The sequence below is a fragment of the Micropterus salmoides genome, unplaced genomic scaffold (genome assembly GCF_014851395.1).
Source record: "Micropterus salmoides isolate LMB-PRFRI ecotype aquatic unplaced genomic scaffold, ASM1485139v1 Ms_hic_scaffold_4, whole genome shotgun sequence".
Lineage (NCBI taxonomy): Eukaryota > Metazoa > Chordata > Actinopteri > Centrarchiformes > Centrarchidae > Micropterus > Micropterus salmoides.
This window is the reverse complement of record NW_024043372.1, coordinates 3,197,799-3,218,022: the sequence shown is the minus strand read 5'-3', so window position 1 is coordinate 3,218,022 and position 20,224 is coordinate 3,197,799. Positions and strand designations below refer to the sequence as shown.

The 20,224-nt window shown below is 40.5% G+C and overlaps 1 protein-coding gene across 2 annotated transcripts in view; it reads right to left on the bottom strand.

Annotated features, from left to right (window-relative positions):
• LOC119886666 (pulmonary surfactant-associated protein A2-like) overlaps positions 1 to 19,921 on the bottom strand; it is a 30,290-nt gene extending 10,369 nt beyond the window's left edge. For both annotated transcript variants that reach the window (XM_038697555.1, XM_038697556.1), the window contains exons 1-2: positions 19,518 to 19,921; positions 3,280 to 3,516 (exon numbers count right to left, since the gene is read on the bottom strand). The gene's annotated coding sequence lies outside the window, so the exon portion shown is untranslated. The remainder of the gene's footprint in view (positions 1 to 3,279; positions 3,517 to 19,517) is intronic.
• Between the last annotated feature and the right edge of the window lie 303 nt (positions 19,922 to 20,224).

The window sequence follows — 20,224 nt, the reverse complement described above, 5'->3', positions numbered from 1 at the left end:
ACTTATGTCTCAGCAGGACCTGGAAAAACTTATCCTTGCATTTATCTTCAGTCGACTCGACTACTGTAACAGTGTCCTTACAGGGCTCCCTAAGAAATCCATCAGACAGCTGCAGCTGATTCAGAACGCTGCTGCTCGAGTCCTCACTAAGACCAAAAAGTTGGATCAGATCACTCCAGTTCTGAGGTCTTTACATTGGCTTCCTGTCTGTCAAAGAATTGACTTCAAAATCCTGCTGTTAGTTTATAAAGCACTAAATGGTTTAGGGCCAAAATACATTTCTGATCTTCTGCTTCGTTACGAACCATCCAGACCTCTCAGGTCGTCTGGGATCAGGTCTGCTTTCTGTCCAGAGTCAAAACTAAACAAGGAGAAGCAGCGTTCAGTTATTATGCTCCGTATATCTGGAACAAACTCCCAGATAACTGCAGGTCTGCTGAAACTGTCAGTTCTTTTAAATTAAGACTGAAGACTTTTCTTTTTACCATTGCTTTTAATTAAATATTTTTACCACTGTCTTTAACTAGTAGACTGATAACTTACGCTGCACTGTAACTTTTACTGTCCTGTTTTCTTTTTAGCTTTTTACCATTGCTCCATCCATTAATTAAATATTTACCCAGTGAGAAATGAGTAAAATTGAGTGAAAAGTGAGAGTGAGATTGAACAGAGTGAAGGAAGTGGTCTTAAATCTCACGCCTGAGTGATTTGCAGGAACCTCTGTCCACCTGTAAAAGCGCGGGTGGGTCCAGAGTATAACTGGATCAAAGTGGCCTGCGGACAGACATGTCCTGGTTTCTCTGTAGTGTCCGAGGGTTTCTGGAGTTTCAGTGGCCCCAAAGATTGCTATGGACCCGAGTACAGACTAGCTAGAGAGAGTAGATTAAGTGTACTTCTCCGTTTATTCTCTTTTCAAAATAATTGTAACTCAATTATTTGCTCAACCCCTCAGCCTGTTTTTATTTTCCATTTAACTCTTTTAACCCTGATTGTACACTGCACTCTAACTTTTATTATTTTTTAATGTGTATGTTTTCAGTTTCCCTATAATGCTTTTAAACTTTTTTATATTTCCCTGTTGCTTTTATGTTTTATGTAAAGCACTTTGAATTGCCTTGTTGTTGAAATGAGCTATACAAATAAACTTGCCTTGGCTAGTAACAACTTTGTGAGCTTCTTTAATGATACACTTCTAATTATGAGAGACAGACTCCATCATATCCTGCCCTCAACTGGTAACAACTTATGTTCAAACTCAGGAAATTGAGTCATGTAATCCATCAACCTGCCTCTTGGACCTCCTTGTATTAGGATGGGATGGCCCTTAGTTACCACTTCTTTACTAGACATGATCTGTCTATATCAGACTATGTACCACAGTCCTATGTCTAACCTTCCCTTTCTCTTTAAGATCCTTAAGAAAGCAGTCGCCAATCAGTCCTGTGACTTTCTACACAGCAATAGTTTATTTGGGGATTTTCAGTCAGGATTTAGAGTTCATCAGAGGACAGAGACACACAGGTGAACATTTCCAATGACCTTTAAACCATTAAAGGAACTGCACTAATCTGATTTAAGTCCTTTTTATCAAAGTGATGTCCATTTTTGCATGTTAATGAATCCTCCATGCACGCCAAAGTAAGAATGATGATGAATTGTATTTACTTTACATATGCTTCACTTAGGCAATATTATTAGGAAACACTCCATAAATGTCCACTGTTATGCAAAGGATACCCAATTATATCACTTCTGTCGCTTTCCGCTGGTGTTTCTGGATCTGTGGTAGCTAGCTGACTGCTGCCCCCATTTTCCTGCTCAACAACCGCTGCTACAATAATTATTAGTCCTATCATTAATTTTTTCATATTTGTATAATCACCACCACTACCATTACTATTATTTTACATCTCAATGTGGAACTTGCTTTGTGCCACTGTGTGTTCTCTTTCCTCCTGCTTTCTCTCTTAACTCCAAAGAGTGTCTGTTGATCTGTCCCTGATGTCCCAGTGCATCCAAGGTCCAGAGGTTCAGAGCTAAAAGCAAATATTTGCCTCAACTAAAGACAGAAGGTACACCATGTAAAAACCTTATCTGTACATATTACAGTACAAATATTTTGTAATTAGCATCCAAGCATTGTTTTCATTTTATATATTTTTTATGGGCCAGTTAAAGATACTTTGCACTTCCTGGTAGATTTGTTGTCATGTCTTTTTGTGGTGGGATACTTCTCAAAGAAGTGAAAATAAGGAAAAGAAAGAAACCAAAATGAGCAATAGCAAAACAAAATATTGATCTAATTAATTTGACAGTTTTTAGCCATGTTAGCAGTGTGGCTCTATAGGGATAGCAATGTGGTTCTGTCAGTCTTGGAGGTAAATGGTGACAGAAGGAGAGAGATTCTGTGCAATTCAGAATGCATGAACATAATGTTCTTTCAACTCCCTAAATAAACACTAACCAACCAGGTTTCTGGAAAGTTAGGCGTATTTGTTGACTTTTCTATAAAGTCCCAGTGTGTCCAAGGTGCCAACTGTACCCCACGTATTCATATGTACAAGGTTACAATACAAATGCAAAACACATACAAGTATTGCAAAGACTAAAATATTTAGCTATCTCACTGCTGCTCAGGGTTTGCTGGTTGGGTTTAAGTCATGACAGTACACAAAAATCTGTTTGAATACCTCCCAAAAAATAGAATGTTATCCAAGACAGCAGCATATATAATCACCCCTGATATAAATAACATAAATTAACCAATAAAGGCCCAATTTTGATAAACTACAAAAAACACAGCAGCAGCGTCATTATTTCATATCATGTGACTGAATGACTTATTGTTTATTTGTAATAAAACTTAAACAGTAGACACTGATACTGAAGTGATTTTCCACAAAATCCCAGCAGGACAGCAAAATGTAGAAATTCAGAGCTTTGCTAAACTCAGATATGAGTTTTTCCACTAGCCGTTTTAACACACAGATACCGTACCGTTTACCTCAGTTATTTCTTGCTGGTACATTTATAATATAGTAGCTGGCCAAAAGCATTTTCATTTCACTAATAAATTCTTATAACATGTTGTATTAACACATTTAGACACACATCCACTGTTCAGCTGCACTATCTTTGGCTTCACTGTCCTCTGTCACTCTATCACCTGTAAACCGGGTTTTGGAAACTTCCTCTTGCCAGTTTAGCACTTTTGACATTAGCGTCGGTGGATCTGGTCCTAGAACTACTACTACCGAACGGGTTTTTACTTTTACTTACTTCTCTTCACTTTTCAGTCAGGAAGAGCAGGAAGAATCCCGAACGGCTGGTCCATTCCAGGCTGGCCCAAATCTGATGCACGACGACTTCCAGTGTTGGGCAGTAGTAATATTACTTTTCCCAGTAACTAGTAGTTACTGTGTTACTGTGATAATGAACACACCGTCCTTGATGTGAATGCTTGAATGCGTGGCAGGTCAGCGGCTATGTTGTTCAAGTCAGCTATTAGCCAAGAAGCTAAAGGAAGAATGGAGAAGGAGGGAGTTAACACAGCTGTACTAGTATCACGATTATTGTGTCACAGTCTAAGATGCAAAGAACATTGTCGTCCGTTGTAAACTTTGTGCAACCAGCAGAAAGCTTTCAACCGCGAACAATTCTACATTTACTTTATTGAAACATCTGCTAAAGCAGCACAACAACATGAAACTTATAGAAAGAAACACAGGTTGTGCCGAATTCTGCATGCCTGCCGAGAATTGCATGCACCTCGTGGGGGTAACCATCACCATTGATGAACCCCACAAAGGATATTATAGCGTCTAAAAACAGTAGGACTATTTGGAGGTGCCTGCAATTCTCGGCAGGCATGCAAAACTCTCAATAACATCGGCTGCTACCGCCAGAGATGCTTGGACTCGTCGGGACAGAGTGGCGTTAAGCAACGTAACGTTTTGTAAGAATACTGAATACTGCTCTTATAAATACATGTGCAGAAAAAAAGTAGTTCAAACGTTGGGATTTACTTGCGTCATTTATTTAATTTCAGCCGGTGGCATTAAGAAACGTTATGTTTTGTAAGAAACATACTCCTTGCTGCTGTTATGAATCATATTATTTAAAAAGTCGAGAGAGACTGCTTTGTTTGGGGAGGGAGGGGTGGTGGTAGTAGTGAAAGTAATATAGTAACGAGTAATGTAACTAGTTTATTACCCAGTAATAATTACTTTTTTAAGGAGCAATAAGTAACTAGTAATGTATTACAATTTCTGATTAACTTGCCCAACACTGATGACGACTATCAAAGGAGTCAACTTCCTATCTGGTTTGTGTGACAAGTGCAGAGACGTAAATGTTAAACATTTATAAACATTTCATCCTTTTATGTTAAATGGAAATCAGTCAAGTAAAGTATCTCAAAATTGTACTTCAGTGCAGTTTTTTTTTTTTACCAGTGTAATTCCTTTATTTATACAGCACTTTTCATACAACAGCGAAGTAACACAAAGTGCTTCACACTGTGAAAAAAACAAAGACAATGACAACTAGACCTGCAAGCACTCCAGTGCAAGCCTCGCCCCGCGGCCATGCAAGTCGGACCTGCAGTCCCACAGGCAAGGTGCAAGATTTTGCAACAACAGCGCCAACTAGTCACCGATTGGCACCACATTTTGCACAGAGCCTAGCTGAGGCATGGAAAAGTACTGGCCCAAGTTTCATGTAAATCGCACAAGGCTATGTGGGGATATGTCATCACTTCCTGTTTTGACCGTAACCTACAGGAAGTTGTTCCTTTATAACTTGGATCTTTATTGGACTAGGTTAATTGGTCACCCTAAATTGTCCTTAGGTGTGAGTGTGAGCGGTTGTTGGTCTATGTGTGGCCCTGCGATGGACTGGTGACCTGTCCAGGGTGTACCCCGCCTTGCGCCCGATGTCAGCTGGGATTGGCTCCAGCCCCCCCGCGACCCTGTACGCAGGATAAGCGGTTGGCGATAGATGGATGGATGGAAGATCAGGAAAGGCTCTCCTATAAAAGTATGTTTTAAGAAGGCACTTAAAAGAGTTCACAAAGTGTTACAAAGTGCTTTAACAAGTGTAAAGACAATAATACCCAAGAGACAATAATACAAAAACAATACAAGATAAAAGCATGAAAACATTGAAAAGACTAAAATTTAAGATAAATATAAAATTAGTAAAATACAATAAAATAAAAGGGATAAAATAAAGTCAAATAAGATCGGGAAAAGCTCTCCTATAAAAGTATGTTTAAAGAAGGGACTTAAAAGAGTTCACTGACTCAGCCGACCTGATTTCCTCGGGCAGGCTGTTCCAGAGCCTCGGGGCCCTGACAGCAAACGCTCTGTCCCCTTTAGTTTTCAGTCGAGACTCTGGAACAGACAACAGACCTCTGCCCGAGGATCTCAAGGTACGTGCTGGTGCGTATGGGACTAAAAGGTCAGAAATATAACAAGGCGAGAGGCCACGAAGAGCTTTAAAAGTGATCAATAGAATTTTGAAGTCAATTCTAAAAATTATTAGGAAATTATTTGACATCCATTTTTTAACATCACAAAGGCAGTTGTTAAGTGAACTCAGCATTCCAGGGTCTGTGGATCTGACGGGCAAGTATATTTTGTGTCATCAGCATAAATATGAAAAGAAATGCCATGTTTATGGATAATATGTCCAAGGGGAAGGAGATACAAGGAAAACAAAATGGGTCCTAAGACCGACCCCTGAGGCACACCATATTTAACTGGACAGAACGAGGAGACATAGTTGTTTTCAGACACGCAAAACTTCCTATTTGACAGGTAGGATGAAAACCATTCTAGGGCAGTACCAGAGATCCCCACCCAGTGCCTCAGTCTGTCTAACATGATGTTGTGATCAATGGTGTCAAAAGCAGCGCTAAGGTCCAGGAGTACAAGGACTGAGCACATACCTTCATCAGCAGACATTAAAAGGTCATTGGTGACTTTAAGCAGGGCAGTCTCAGTCTTTTGTGTATACACAAAATTATATATTTGATGGTAGGCCATCATCTGTGCATTATGAGGAGGGAGATAAATATTTTGGCAGACTGCATGTCCAGCCTGGTAGGACCAGTAGGCTACTGTTATTTCTTTTTGTGTATGAAAAGTGCTGTTTAAATGCCATGCATTATTAAATTGTTATGATAATAATTTACCCTTTGAGGAGGGGGACTGAGAACAATTTCCAGCAAGGTCCAAAGGCTATCCATGCAGTGGAAACATGGATTAAAAAGGACAAAATATTGTCTACAATGCTGCATTCAGTTTAATGTACATTTCGAGTCAAGTAGATGTAATGTTGAGGTGAGCAATGTGTTAAACTAATTACAGGGATGTTGATTTTAAATTTTAAATATTTTAGATTAGATTGCTGTTCCACTGCGGCTGCAGCTGAAATTAAGTTAACACATCAGCATTATTTTCATACAGCGAGCCCTGCAACCTCTGGGATTTTAGAGAGGAGATCTTTATTAAATAACGGGCCAGTTTCTTAGATGTTGCCCATCTGTAGACTATAACTGAATTAAGTGTCTTCACATATTTAGACTATTTCACCTGTCAAAAAAATACGGAGCCAGGGTGGGGGTTGGAAAATCGCGAAAAAAATCCTAGATGAAAGTGTGAAATTTACAGGAATGAATGTGTATGACTGGTGAATGCAGATGTAGTGTAAAAGCGAGAAACTTGTATAGCGATATCATCCTACAGAGACTGACTGAACTAGGGTAGTAAGGCCTTGTAAGCTTTGAAATGTGTTTTAAAATTTTGCTTGCTCCCACATCCGTTTCACACAGCAGTTAAAATAAATGGGTTTAAATTTTCTAATGTGAGGCTGAATATTATGAGCAGATATTTTCAGACGATTAATTTCGGTGGCAGAAAATTCGGTGCATCCCTAATTTATTTCACAGGTGCTGGCTCCCATTCATTAACATCACTTACCCAGTAGGAAACTCTATTTAGTGCACTTTATTATTTTCATAAGTATTATTTAATCACACTATATTTACACACATTGCAACTTATTGACGCTTTCATCGGACGCTTTGACTACAAGACGCAACTGGCCCAAAGTAAACTTCCGTTCTGTTTGTTTATTACTGGGTTTGTGTTTACTGGCTAATATTGCACTGACCAAAAATGCAGTGAAAGTTAAGTTGATGAGCAGACTGAGGTTGGGCCTGTGGCAGTTTTGGGGGGAAGCCAACAGAGGGGCCAGTGCCCCTGTAACACAGCCTTGGACCCCCTATGGCCCCCCTCTGAACGAAAAGTCTACCATCATAGTCTACTATCATAGTAATATATCTTCCTTGCGACGATATGGCGCTGGTGCAAAAGGTGGAACAAATGTGTCTCAGCTAGTCATATACTGTGTCTTTATGCCTGATCTCAGTCACCTGTTGTATTCACTCCCACTCTCATCTGTCCCCACCAGCTCTCAGTCCTACTGTTATGAGCTCTTCTTGTCCTGCTCTGTCGTCTTCATCATTTCGCCGCAAATGCTGTTGGATGTCTCTTACCACAGCACTCTCTGTACCCATGTCGGTGAGCGCAAGCCTTGGGTAAACGCTGGCCTGCTCTATTGCTTTGACAAAGAAGCCTCCAATAACTCTTGGATCGCTGTTAGTGTATGCTGCTCTTAGCCATATAATCCTACGGGAAAATCTGTCTATGCATCTGCATTTACCACAGGGCTTTAGTTTGTTATAGGAATCGATGTGCCATATGAAATTAGGGCCCTGTGAAAAATACTGCCTTTAGCTGAGACGTTGTCTCTGGCGAGATTGAGAGTTGACTGGATCAAGTAGAGACAGAAGAATCCTTCCATTTTCTTTCCTGATGCGGATACCTTGCTCCAAACACATTACATACGGTAATCCATCAATATCCATGATGTTTCCCAGGGCCTTCCAGCTGTCTACATATAAATTCTATTGCCGACGATATAATCCACAAACTCTTAATGTCTTTGTTAAAAGCCAGTTACTAACAAGAATCCTTTGCAAAGAAAGTGTGTTCAATATCTCTAACGCTTCCCTAAATTAAAATAAAACTATAAAAAATATCTATAATATATATACGGTAACACTCACCTGCCACTTTATTATTTACACCTGTTCAATTGCTTGTTAACACAAAAGCTAATCAGTAAATCACATTACAGCAAATCAGTGCATTTAGGCACGTAGATGGAGTCAAGACAACTTGTTGAATTTCTACCAGAGCATTAGAATGGAGAAGAAAGAGGATTTAAGTGACATCTTTAGGGTTAACAGAGAATGGTCCGAAAAAGAAGACAGAGAGAGAAAACATCTAGTGAGCGACAGCTGTGTGGACGAAAATTCCTTGCTGATGTCAGAGGAGAATGGGCAGACTGGTTTGAGATGACAGAAAGGCAACAGTAACTCAAATAATCGCTTGTTAAAACCAAGTTATGCAGAATACCATCTCTGAACGTCTCGATTTCAGCTGCGGCATTCAGATGGTAGGGTCAGAATTTGGCGTAAAACAATGTGAAAGCATGGATCCATCCTGCCTTGTATCAACGGTTCAGGCTGGTGGTGGTGGTGGTGTAATGGTGTGTGGGATATTTTCTCAGCACACTTAGTACTAACTGAGCCTCGTTTAAACGCGACAGCCTACCTGAGTCTTGTTTCTGACCATGTCCATCCCTTTATGGCCACAGTGTCCCCATCTTCTGATGGCTACTTCCAGCAGGATAATGCACCATGTCACAAAGGTCAAATCATCTCAAACTGGCTTCTTGAACATGTCAATTAGTTCACTAAGGGCGACAGAGCCTTTGCAGTGGGTGCCCCCATCCTATGGAACAACCTCCCCATGCATATAAAAGCTGCACAGACCCTACAAACGTTTAAATCGCTGCTTAAGACGCAGCTATTTGCAGTAGCGTTTAACCTTCATTAACCTGTTTTCTGATGTTTTAAAGAGTTGTTGTTGTTTTGTTTCACTTTGGTTGTAGTAATTTTTATACTTGTTATTTATGTATTTGACCTCAACCCTGTTCAGCCCTTTGGTCAACTGTAGTTGTTTTTAAATGTGCTATAGAAATAAAATTGACATTGACTATACTCCAATGGCCTCCACAGTCACCAGATCTCAATCCAATAGAGCACCTTTGGGATGTGGTGGGACGGGAGATTCGCAAGTGTCTGTTGTGCTTCTGTCATTAATTAACTGTAAGTGTAGAACTTGCACGTAAAAAAAACAACTTTGGAGCAAAAGACAATATGAAGAAAAAAGTCGAACAAAGCTCAGCACACTGTACGTGCTGTTAAATTTAATGTAAACAAATCAACTTTTGAATTTTAGACAGATCTTCATCAGGCATTGTCTAATAAACATCACAAAACACAGGAAGCAATATACTCTGTATTGATACACAATTTTCACTCAGGTGGCTGTGATCTGCATGAGTTAATCTACTATCAGACTGGACCAATCAGAGCAGAGCTCGATAATACTAGCTGACACACCTGTAAAAGAGTCAAAATAGAAAATAAACATTAAGAAGAAACCAATTATACAAGAACATATTAAATCCAAAGAAATCACAAAATTGTGAAATACACAATCACACATATCTTCCAAATATGAATCAATTATCACCACAGCTACTTAAATAGGAAAAAATTATAATAGGAAATTATGTTTAAATGGCAAAACAAGCATACACTAGTGATTAATACCCACAGCAAAAACAGAACTTAGATGGTCACATTTCAATTACAAAAGTTTAAAACATTTGCTGGAAGGTGCTGGTGGGTCCATTAAAGAAGCAATTTACAACAACAACCAATAAAGTTGTTCATAAACTTTCCAGTTTTCTAAAAGACAGCAGAGTGTGTGAGTCAGTGTTGTTGAGGCTTTGTAACAGTTAAACAGTTCTGCTCCAGACGCTTTGCTGTCATGTAAGTGAATATTAATACCACAGGATGACAGCACTGTGATTTAGCTCACTGAGGGCCAAACTGTGCCTCTACCATATTGCTCTCATTCTCACAGAAAGTTCAGTTGTTGATAAAGCTTCTTTAAATGACACTTTGACTTAATCCTTATGCACAAAATGACTTCAAGACAAATCCTCTCCCTCAGTCAGATCATCAGTAATAACTAACTAACAATTTTAACATTATGGTTTTGTCATTACTGTGTTAAGTATGTATGATTAGTGATATTTAAGGAGAGTGATTAGAGAGAACTAAACTAAAATTAACCTGGGAAAGTGATCTCAGGTTCTTGATGGCAGAGGAAAGGCATCGCGTTGGTTGATTAGAGTTATGAGGTTGTTATTGATATTTGAAAAGTGACTCTTCAATTCTGAGATTGGTTTATGATTTGAGAAAACATAATTCCAATAAACCTCTCCAAATTGGGAACCTCCAGTCAAAGGAGTCTTGAATTTCTGCAGCAAAGTATCTATGTATGTCAAATACAAACTGATGGCAGCACCGATTGAAGTCTGAAAGTCTGATGCACGTTTGCCGGTCTGAACATCCAGTCGAGCCCCATGGATCAACATCTGGAGGTGGAAGGAGGCTCCATTGACCCAGATTTTTAACCCACGTTCGCTCATTTGTCCGTCTTGCAGCAGGGAGTTTCTGAGGATGGTGAGATGGTTGCTCAGCTGGGCTTCTAGTCTTCGTATTTCCTCCCGTAATTGTTGTCTATTGTTTATGTATGTGTGATGACGCTTCACATACTCTGACATTGTGTCCCGGACAGATGAGGCTTTCTCTTCACCAAATACACGTCGGAGCATGCTGTATGGAGTATTATCATCGGTTTGAGTGGTGCTCTTGATGCAGATCTCTAGGATCATGGAAATCACCAGCGCTCCAAGTCCAACAGCATTTGGGACTGTATTCAGCGCAGCCAAACTAGATCCCAGCTTCTCGATGTAGTTTGGCGTTGTGGTGAGCAGCTCATTGGAGTAGGCCATCAGCTGAGCGTTAGAGTCGGTACCTGAATATTTCAGTATAGACTCATCTATGCCTATATCTGGTAAGTAGAAGGGGGATTGTTGCTGTAAAGCAATTTCATACATAGCAGGAGAAAGCCTGTTATAGTCCTGTTGTGAAAGTTCACTGCCCATGTTTTCCCCTTGATCTCTGAGGCTCAAAGCGCAAATGTACCACAACCAACAGACTGAACACCAGGCAATTCAGAATGCATGAACATCAATTCCAGTCAGCTCCCTCATATATTCCTCAGGATGACACACCTCTAACTAACCACACCTCCAGAAAGTTAGGCGTATTTGTTGACTTTTCAATCAATACTGTTCAAAGTCCAGGAATGCCAACTGAAGTCCACATTATATTATATATATATATATATATATATATATATATATATATACATACACACACATACACACACTTCAAAAGTACACCCCACACAAGTGTCCCTTTATGTGCATTCATGTGTTTTATATACTAAAGTAAAGAAAACCCATCCAGAATTCACCTTTAGAAGCAGAAAACAAAAACAGGATATTGACAAACCTTCAGCACAGTATAATGTATACAGGATGTGGTGAATAGTCAGAAATTTAAATATTTGACTTGTGTTTGTGTCTTACTACTAAAAAATGTGAGAAATGATTTAAGGAAGAGGTGATTGTCCAGTGGTTGGACTTGTTTTCGTTGGACTAGTTTTGTGGGGTTTTAACACCATATTTTTGTTGTTGAATGGAAATGTCTTGCCATGTTCTTTATTTGTAAATTTACATACAGTACGTGAAATTATTCATGTGGAAATAAAGTTGCCGCTAAACTGATATATAACAATACACATAAAACGTTATAACTTGTTGCACTATGAGCAAAAGGTTATTATGCACTTATATTTATAATTCCACCTGTGACGTGGAAGGATTATCTCGGCAAAGGAGAAGTGCTCACTAACACAGATTCACTAGCAAGGACCATGCCACATGGTGTGATTTAGAGGTACATGCAAATATGGAATGCATGGATTATGGAGGATGGATTAATGCATATAGATGGGAAGGGTGATGGTGGAAGAAGGATGTCGTCTGAGGCTGGTCTGAGAGGGTGTACAGAAGACCGGGCAGAGAGACTCAGTGTGAGGGTTCCGTCTTGGAAGTATTTTTGCCCGAGCTTATTTCAAGCCCCCCCAGATGGTACCTAGATGAGACATGAGAGAACTGTGCCCTGATTGAATAGGAAAGGATGAGAGGATGAAGGGAGCAGGGATGGAGGATGATGGGTTGAAGGGATGAGGGATGAAGGAAGCAGGGATGGGGGGGGGGTGAATGGATGAAGGGAAAGGGAGGGTGGGTCGAGCAATCTGAAACAAGCGTGCTGTTAAGCGTGTACTGTTGAGCGTAGATGGTTGTCTGACTTGTATCAAGCAATCTGAAACAAGCGGGGCAAGCTGAGCGGAGTGGTATATGTAGCCTTGACAGGTGATTGGAGGTGTGGTTGAAGCTTCATTAACTTTTTTGACAAATTTGTGAACATTTGAGAGAAATAGGCCTTTTGTGTACGTAGAGAAAGTCTTAGCTCTTTGAGTTCAGCTCATGATGAATGGGGGCAAAAACAAAAGTCTTACGTTTTTCATTTTGTTTGCTTTCCTTAGGCTATATTATTAGGAAACACTCAATAAATGTTCACTGTTATGCAGACGATACCCAATTATAGTAACAATCAAGCCAGATAAAACCAATCACTTCTGTGGCTTTCTGCAGGTGTTTCTGGATCTGTGGTTCTGAACCGATTGGTGCCTCCATTTTCCTGCTCCACACCCGCTGCTACAATTGTTATTATTAGTCCAATAATTTTTATCACTATTATTAATTTTTTTCAGGATATTAGCATTATTATTACCACTACTATTATTTTACATCTCAATTTGGAACTTGCTTTGTGCTACTGTGTGTTCTCTATCGTCCTGCTCTTCATTAACTCCAAAGTTCAGCCTGTCTGTTAATATTTCCCTGATGTTCCATAGCATCCAAGGTCCAGAAGTTCAGAGGTAAAAGCAAATATTTGCTTCAACTAAAGACAGAAAAGTTACACCATGTAAAAACATCTTCTGTACATATATTTTGCAATTTAGATCCAAGCATATTTTTTATTTCCCATTGGCCTTTTGATACTTTGCACATTTGCAAAGTCAGCACCTCTATACTAGATATGATCAATCTATCTTTATCAACAGGCTATGTACCACAGTACTTTAAAGTAGCTGTAATTAAACCTCTTCTGAAAAAGACCAAACTTGATCCAGATGTTTTAGCCAACTATAGACCTATATCTAACCTTCCATTTCTCTCTAAGGTTCTGGAGAAAGCAGTTGCTAAACAGCTGTGTGACTTTCTACAGAGCAATAGTTTATTTGAGGATTTTCAGTCAGGATTTAGAGCTCATCATAGCACAGAGACAGCACTGGTGAAAATTACTAACGACCTCCTTATTGCATCAGACAAAGGACTTGTCTCTGTACTGGTTTTATTAGATCTTAGTGCTGCATTTGATACCATTGACCATCAGATCCTATTGCAGAGACTGGAATATTTCATTGGCATTAAAGGAACCGCTCTAAGCTGGTTTAAGTCCTATTTATCAGATTGATTTCAGTTTGTACATGTTAACGATGAGTCCTCCATGCACGCCTAAGTTAGTCATGGAGTTCCTCAAGGATCTGTCCTCGGACCAATCCTCTTCACTTTATATATGCTTCCTTTAGGCAATATTATCAGGAAACATTCCATAAACTTTCATTGTTATGCAGATGATACTCAGTTATATCTATCAGTCAAGCCAGATGAAACTCATCAGTTAGCTAAACTTCAAATGTGCCTTCAGGATGTTAAAACCTGGATGACCTGTAATTTTCTAATGTTAAACTCAGATAAAACTGAAGTTATTGTTCTGGGGCCTAAGCACCTCCGTGACGCATTATCTAAAGATATAGTTTCCCTTGATGGCATCGCCCTGGCCTCCAGCACCACTGTGAGGAATCTTGGAGTTATCTTTGATCAGGACATGTCGTTTAAGTCTCACATTAAGCAAATTTCAAGGACCGCCTTTTTTCACCTACGTAATATTGCGAAAATCAGGAACATCCTGTCTAAAAATGATGCAGAAAAACTAGTCCATGCATTTGTTACTTCTAGGCTGGATTACTGCAATTCCTTATTATCAGGCTGCTCGAAAAAGTCCATTAAGACTCTTCAGCTGATCCAGAATGCTGCAGCACGTGTTCTGACAGGAACCAGGAAAAGAGATCACATTTCTCCTGTTTTAGCTTCTCTGCATTGGCTTCCAGTAAAATCCAGAATAGAATTTAAAATCATTCTTCTTACCTACAAAGCTCTTAATGGTCAGGCACCATCTTATCTTAAAGAGCTCATAGTACCTTACTACCCCACCAGAGCACTGCGCTCCCAGAATGCAGGGTTACTTGTGGTTCCTAGAGTCTCCAAAAGTAGACTAGGAGCCAGAGCGTTCAGCTATCAAGCTCCTCTCCTGTGGAACCAGGTTCCAGTTTGGGTTCAGGAGGCAGACACCATCTCCACATTTAAGAGTAGGCTTAAGACTTTCCTCTTTGATAAAGCTTATAGTTAGGGCTGGCTCAGGTGAATCCTGAACCATCCCTTAGTTATGCTGCTATAGGCCTAGACTGCCGGGGGATTTCCCATGATGCACTGAGCTCCTCTCTCCTCTACTTTCTCTCCCTCTGTATGCAACCTCATCCCATTATTGCATGTTACTAACACAACTTCTCAGTTGTTGTTCTCCCCTTTCTGTTAGTCTTGTGCTTTCTCCTCTCCTCCTATCACTTCCTGCAGGTTTTCTGGCTCTGGAGCTGTGGAGTCTGGATCTGTGGCTGCGGGTCACCTGCTGCCCCCGTGTTCCTGCTCGACACCCTCTGCTGCAACGACTATTGTTGCTAGTCTTATTGTTATCATTAACACTACTATAAATATCTGTACCATTTTTCATTTAGTCTATAGCAACATCACCTTTACTGTCTGTACCTCTGTGTGTATATTGTGTAGGCTGCCTCCCTCCCCTCTCTCTCTCCTTACATCCCTCTCTCTCTCCCTCTCTCTCTCACCCCAACCGGTCGAGGCAGATGGCCGCCCACCCTGAGCCATGGTTCTGCTCGAGGTTTCTGCCTCTTAAAAGGAAGTTTTTCCTTGCCTCTGTCGCCTAGTGCTTGCTCTTGGTGGGAACTGTTGGGCTTCTGTAAATATCATCACAGAGTACGGTCTAGACCTGCTCTTTTATGAAAAGCGCTGTGAGATAACTGTTGTTGTGATTTGGCGCTATATAAATAAAATTGAATTGAACATCCTGGTAGCTTCGTTGTCATCACTCTTTGTGGTGGGATCCTTCTCCTTATTTTCACTTCTTTGAGAAGAAAGAAGCCAATATGAGCAATAGCAAAACAAAAGATTTCTCTTATTAAGTTGACAGTTTTTAGCCACGGTGGCTCCTTGGCACCCTATATTAAACCTAGCATTACATACCTAGGAGTTAAAGTGGACCCTGAGCTTAAATTTGACAGTCAAATCAAAGCTGTTGTCAAATCTAGCTTCTTTCATTTGAGGCAGCTGGCCAAAATAAAGCTAATTCTGTCAAGACAACATTTTGAAACTGCAATCCACGCCTTTATAACTACACGGCTGGACTACTGTAATTCACTATATGTGGGGGTTAGTGGGTCCTCCATCAGCCGTCTCCAGATGATACAAAATGCAGCAGCACGTCTTTTAACGGGCACACGTAAACATGAGCACATTTCCCCTATTTTAGCCTCATTACACTGGCTGCCTATTCAGTTTAGGATCCATTTTAAAATTCTGTTATTTGCTTTTAAATCACTAAATGGTCTTGCCCCGCCATACCTCTCTGAGCTTCTACACTCTTATAAACCTGTCCACGCTCTCAGGTCAGATGATCAGCTGCTCCTGACTGTGCCTAAAACTAAGCGTAAGCTCAGAGGGGACCATGTCTTTGCTGTGTCTGCCCCTAAACTATGGAATGAACTGCCTTTGTATGTAAAGCAGGCCTCTTCTTTATCTGTTTTTAAAACCCTTCTTGAAACCCATCTTTTCTCTTTGGCTTTTGACACCTAGTAAGATGTCGACTTCATTTACTTGATTCTATTTGTTACTTTGAATGTTTTTTATTGGATGGTTATTAACCCGCTTGGTCAGCTTTGGTTGTTGTAAAGTGCTTAACAAATAAAGTTGGTATGGTACGTTAGCAGTGTGGCTCTACAGATGCCAATGTTGTTCAGTCAGGCTAGAAGGTAAATGACTGCATCTATCCAAAAGCACTCAACAGGATATTAATCATTCATGACAACGAGCTCCCGCGCAGAGTGCTGGCCAACCATCGAGAGAAAGTTGGGGTTCAGGGTGACATTTCAATAGGTGGACAGGCAAAAGTGGTGATTGAACCTCCAACCCTGTGATAATTCGGTCCACCACTTACACTCCAGACTGAAATATCTCAACTTCAAGTATGAAAAAGATTGCTATGAAATTTTTGCAGACATTCAAGGTTACCCGTGGATCAACACTTACTCATTTTGCTTGTGTTTATCCAAATCCACTTACGATTTTACTATTTATGTCATGCCTCTGAAGCAACCGGGAGTTAAGTGTCTTGCTCATGGACACATTGGATTTGTTGCAGTGTGAATTGAACCAGAGGTAAGGACTCGAGTGTGAGACTCGGACTCGACGCACATACAGTGACTTCAGACTCAAATTGAGACTTGTACTCAAAAGACTTCCGACTTCAGGTGCGGGACTCGTAAACAGTGTTTATTTTTAGGAAATGTCTGAGCTAGCCGTTATCCTCCTCCCTGCGTTACCTATGACCTACCTATGTAACATGTAGTTTCTGCTGCGCACAACCCACAAACGAGAGGACACACACACCTCAGCTGCTCCACCATTCATCATAAACTTTGGATTTAAAACTTAATACAACAAGACACAAATAAAGAAGCACTGAACACAAAATAGGTTGGTAACCTGAGGTTAGTAAACATGTTTAGCACAGCATTGGCCATCTAATGTTAGTTTGCTTCTTGCTTAAGCTACAACCTACAGGAGGTTAACTGACTGTCGAATGAAAAGATGAATGAGCTTTTGTTTACTTGCCAAACTTGTGGTGGTCAAATAATAAAATCATTTACGCCCCGCTGGCTGCCATCACATTAATTATAAACGGTGGCTGCAAACAGGTTACAGGTTTATTGTTGATCATGTAACATTACAGTTTTATTTAGTTAACATGACACTGTGTTTGTAACCAATTTTTCACTTACAGTTTTATAAGCAGCCTGGACTGAACACAGCAGGTGATACAACATTCATTATGACCACGAGAGACTTGAGACTTGACTTGGACTCAGGGATTGTCACAAGTCGCTTTGGATAAAAGCGTCAAATTAGTAAATGTAGTATTATATTGAACTCCATCCATCCATCCATCCATCTTCATCCACTCATCCAGATCGGTCGCAGCTCCAGCAGGGAACCCCAAACTTCTCTTTCCCGAGCCACATTAACCAGCTCTGACTGGGGGATCCCGAAGCGTTCCCAGGCCAGTGTGGAAATATAATCTCTCCACCTAGTCCTGGGTCTTCCGAGGCCTCCTCCCAGCTGGACATGCCTGGAAGACCTCCCTAGGGAAGCATCCAGGAAGAATCCTTACCAGATGCCCAAACCACCACAACTGGCTCCTTTCAACGCAAAGGAGCAGCGGCTCTACTCTGAGCTCCTCGTGGGTGGCTGAGCTTCTCACCCTATCTCTAAGGGAGACACCAGTCACCCGCCTGAGGAAACCTATTTCGGCCGCTTGTACCCGCGATCTCGTTCTTTCGGTCATGACCCAGCCTTCATGACCATAGGTGAGGGCAGGAACGAAAAAGGGGATTTATCTCTTTAACCAAAAAAATGTATAACAGTGCTATTATCTTTTATGAATGGATCATATGTGTTGTATGTACAATCTCAATTTGTAAAGAAACCAGTAACTATAGCCGTTATATAAACGCAGTATAAAAATATTCCTCTCAACTTCTTCCCTCTCCTGTAGTTTGTTTTTTCATTTCTCTTTCTGTCGCTCTCTGCAGGTGTTTCTGCCTCCGGAGCTATAGAGTCTGGATCTGTGGTTGCGAGCCGCCTGCTGCCACCAAGTTCCTGCTCCACACCCACTGTTACAATTATTATTATTATCCCCATTAATATTATTATCATCACTATAATGAATCTTTATTGTGGTTGTATTATTACATCCCAATGTGGAACTGTGTGTTCTCTTTCCTCCTACTCTCTCTATTAACTAAGAGTGTCTATTGATTTTTTGCTGATGTCCCAGTGCGTCCAGTGTCCAGAAGTTCAGATCTAAAGCAAATATTGCCAGACAAGCCGAGATAAGCAGTGACAAAACCAGTGATTTCTCTTATTAAGTTGACCATTTTTGGCCATGTTAGCAGTGTGGCTCTATAGGGATGGCAATGCTGTTTTGTCAGTCTTGAAGGTAAATGGCGACAGAAGGAGAGAGGAGAGAGATTCTGTGCAATTCAGAATGCATGACAATGAAGTCCAGTCAACTCCCTGAAACACCACTAACCAACCAGGTCTCTGGAAAGTTAGGCGTATTTTTTTGTTTCCAAGGTCCCAACTGTAACCCACGTATTTATATGTATAAGGTTACAATTCAAATTCAAACCACATTCTAGTGTTAATATCAACTCTCTCACTCCAGGGCGTCACATAAGGCCCCTTCGCATCGTTGGGTACACCCTGGTTACCCTTTGTACGTCGTAGAACTCTACGATTAAGTTAAAAGAATAAATATGCAACGTTTAGTTAGCCTTTCAAAATAAAAGTAGTTGTAACATTGTGAAACATCACCACTTGGTTAGGTTTATGAAAAGATTATATTTTGGGTAAGGGGGTGGTGATGGGGCAGTGGATAAGACACATGCCTTTGTTGTGAGAGACTTGGGTTCAAATCCACTGTGAGACACCAATGTGTCCCTGAGCAAGACACTTAACCCCTAGTTGCTCCAAAAAGAGGCAATGGCAATTGTCGCTTTGGATAAAAAGCTAGTTACACTACTTATGTAAGTTACTGAACAATCAATGCAGACTTTTTGTTTTAAACAGGAAAGAAATGCCCATCTCCTGGATGAAAGTCTGTTTTTTGTGCACCCCAATCACCTCCTTAGTTGGACTTCTCTAATTATATATAGAAGTACTTTTTATGTTGAACAATGGTGGTAAAGGGCTTTCACCAGTGCGTTGAAGAGTGCCATGTGCATTGGTACCAGATGCTGAAGGACGTGACAAAGCATCCTGAGAATGAGATCGGGCTGTTTAAATACTGAAATACAGAAAAGTTTCCACCTTTAAAAACAGACCAAAGCAGAATACAAAAACAGGATTTGACAAACCTTCAGTAGCGATCAAGTTCCAGTTTGGGTTCAGGAGGCAGACACCATCTCCACCTTGAAGAGTAGGCTTAAGACTTTCCTCTTTGATAAAACTTATAGTTAGGGCTGCTGAGGTGAGTCCTGAACCATCCAATAGTTATGCTGCTATTGGCCTAGACTTCCCATGGTGCACTGAGCTCCTCTCCTTGTCGTTTTGAAAGCTTTCGTATTCCAGTAATGCGTTTTACTAACTTGACTTCTTCCCCCTCCCGTAGTTTTGTACTGTCTCGTCTCTCTCTTCCGCAGGTGTTTCTAGATCTGTGATTGCAAGCCACTAACCAACCAGGCCTCTGGAAATTTAGACGTATGTGTATCCAAGGTGCCAAAGGTACTAATTCAAATGCAAACCACATACTAGTATTGCAGAGTGTGCATCGAGTGTTTTATATCAACCCATTCTCGGGACGGACATGGATTAAAAAATAGCCCTAGACTTTGATCCGGACCAGCCCACCTGAACTGCCCACTGTATACTTCAGTACGGCCACCCTGCTAATGCACACAGGTACAAACACAACCGGCCTCTAATAATACACTGAAGTCTGTGTCTGATTTTATTTTTTATTTATATCACTGTATTTTTGGATGAGTAAGCACATAGAGAGCAATGTACAATCCTGAGTCAAATTCCTTGTATGTGTACACATACCTGGCAATAAAGCTGATTC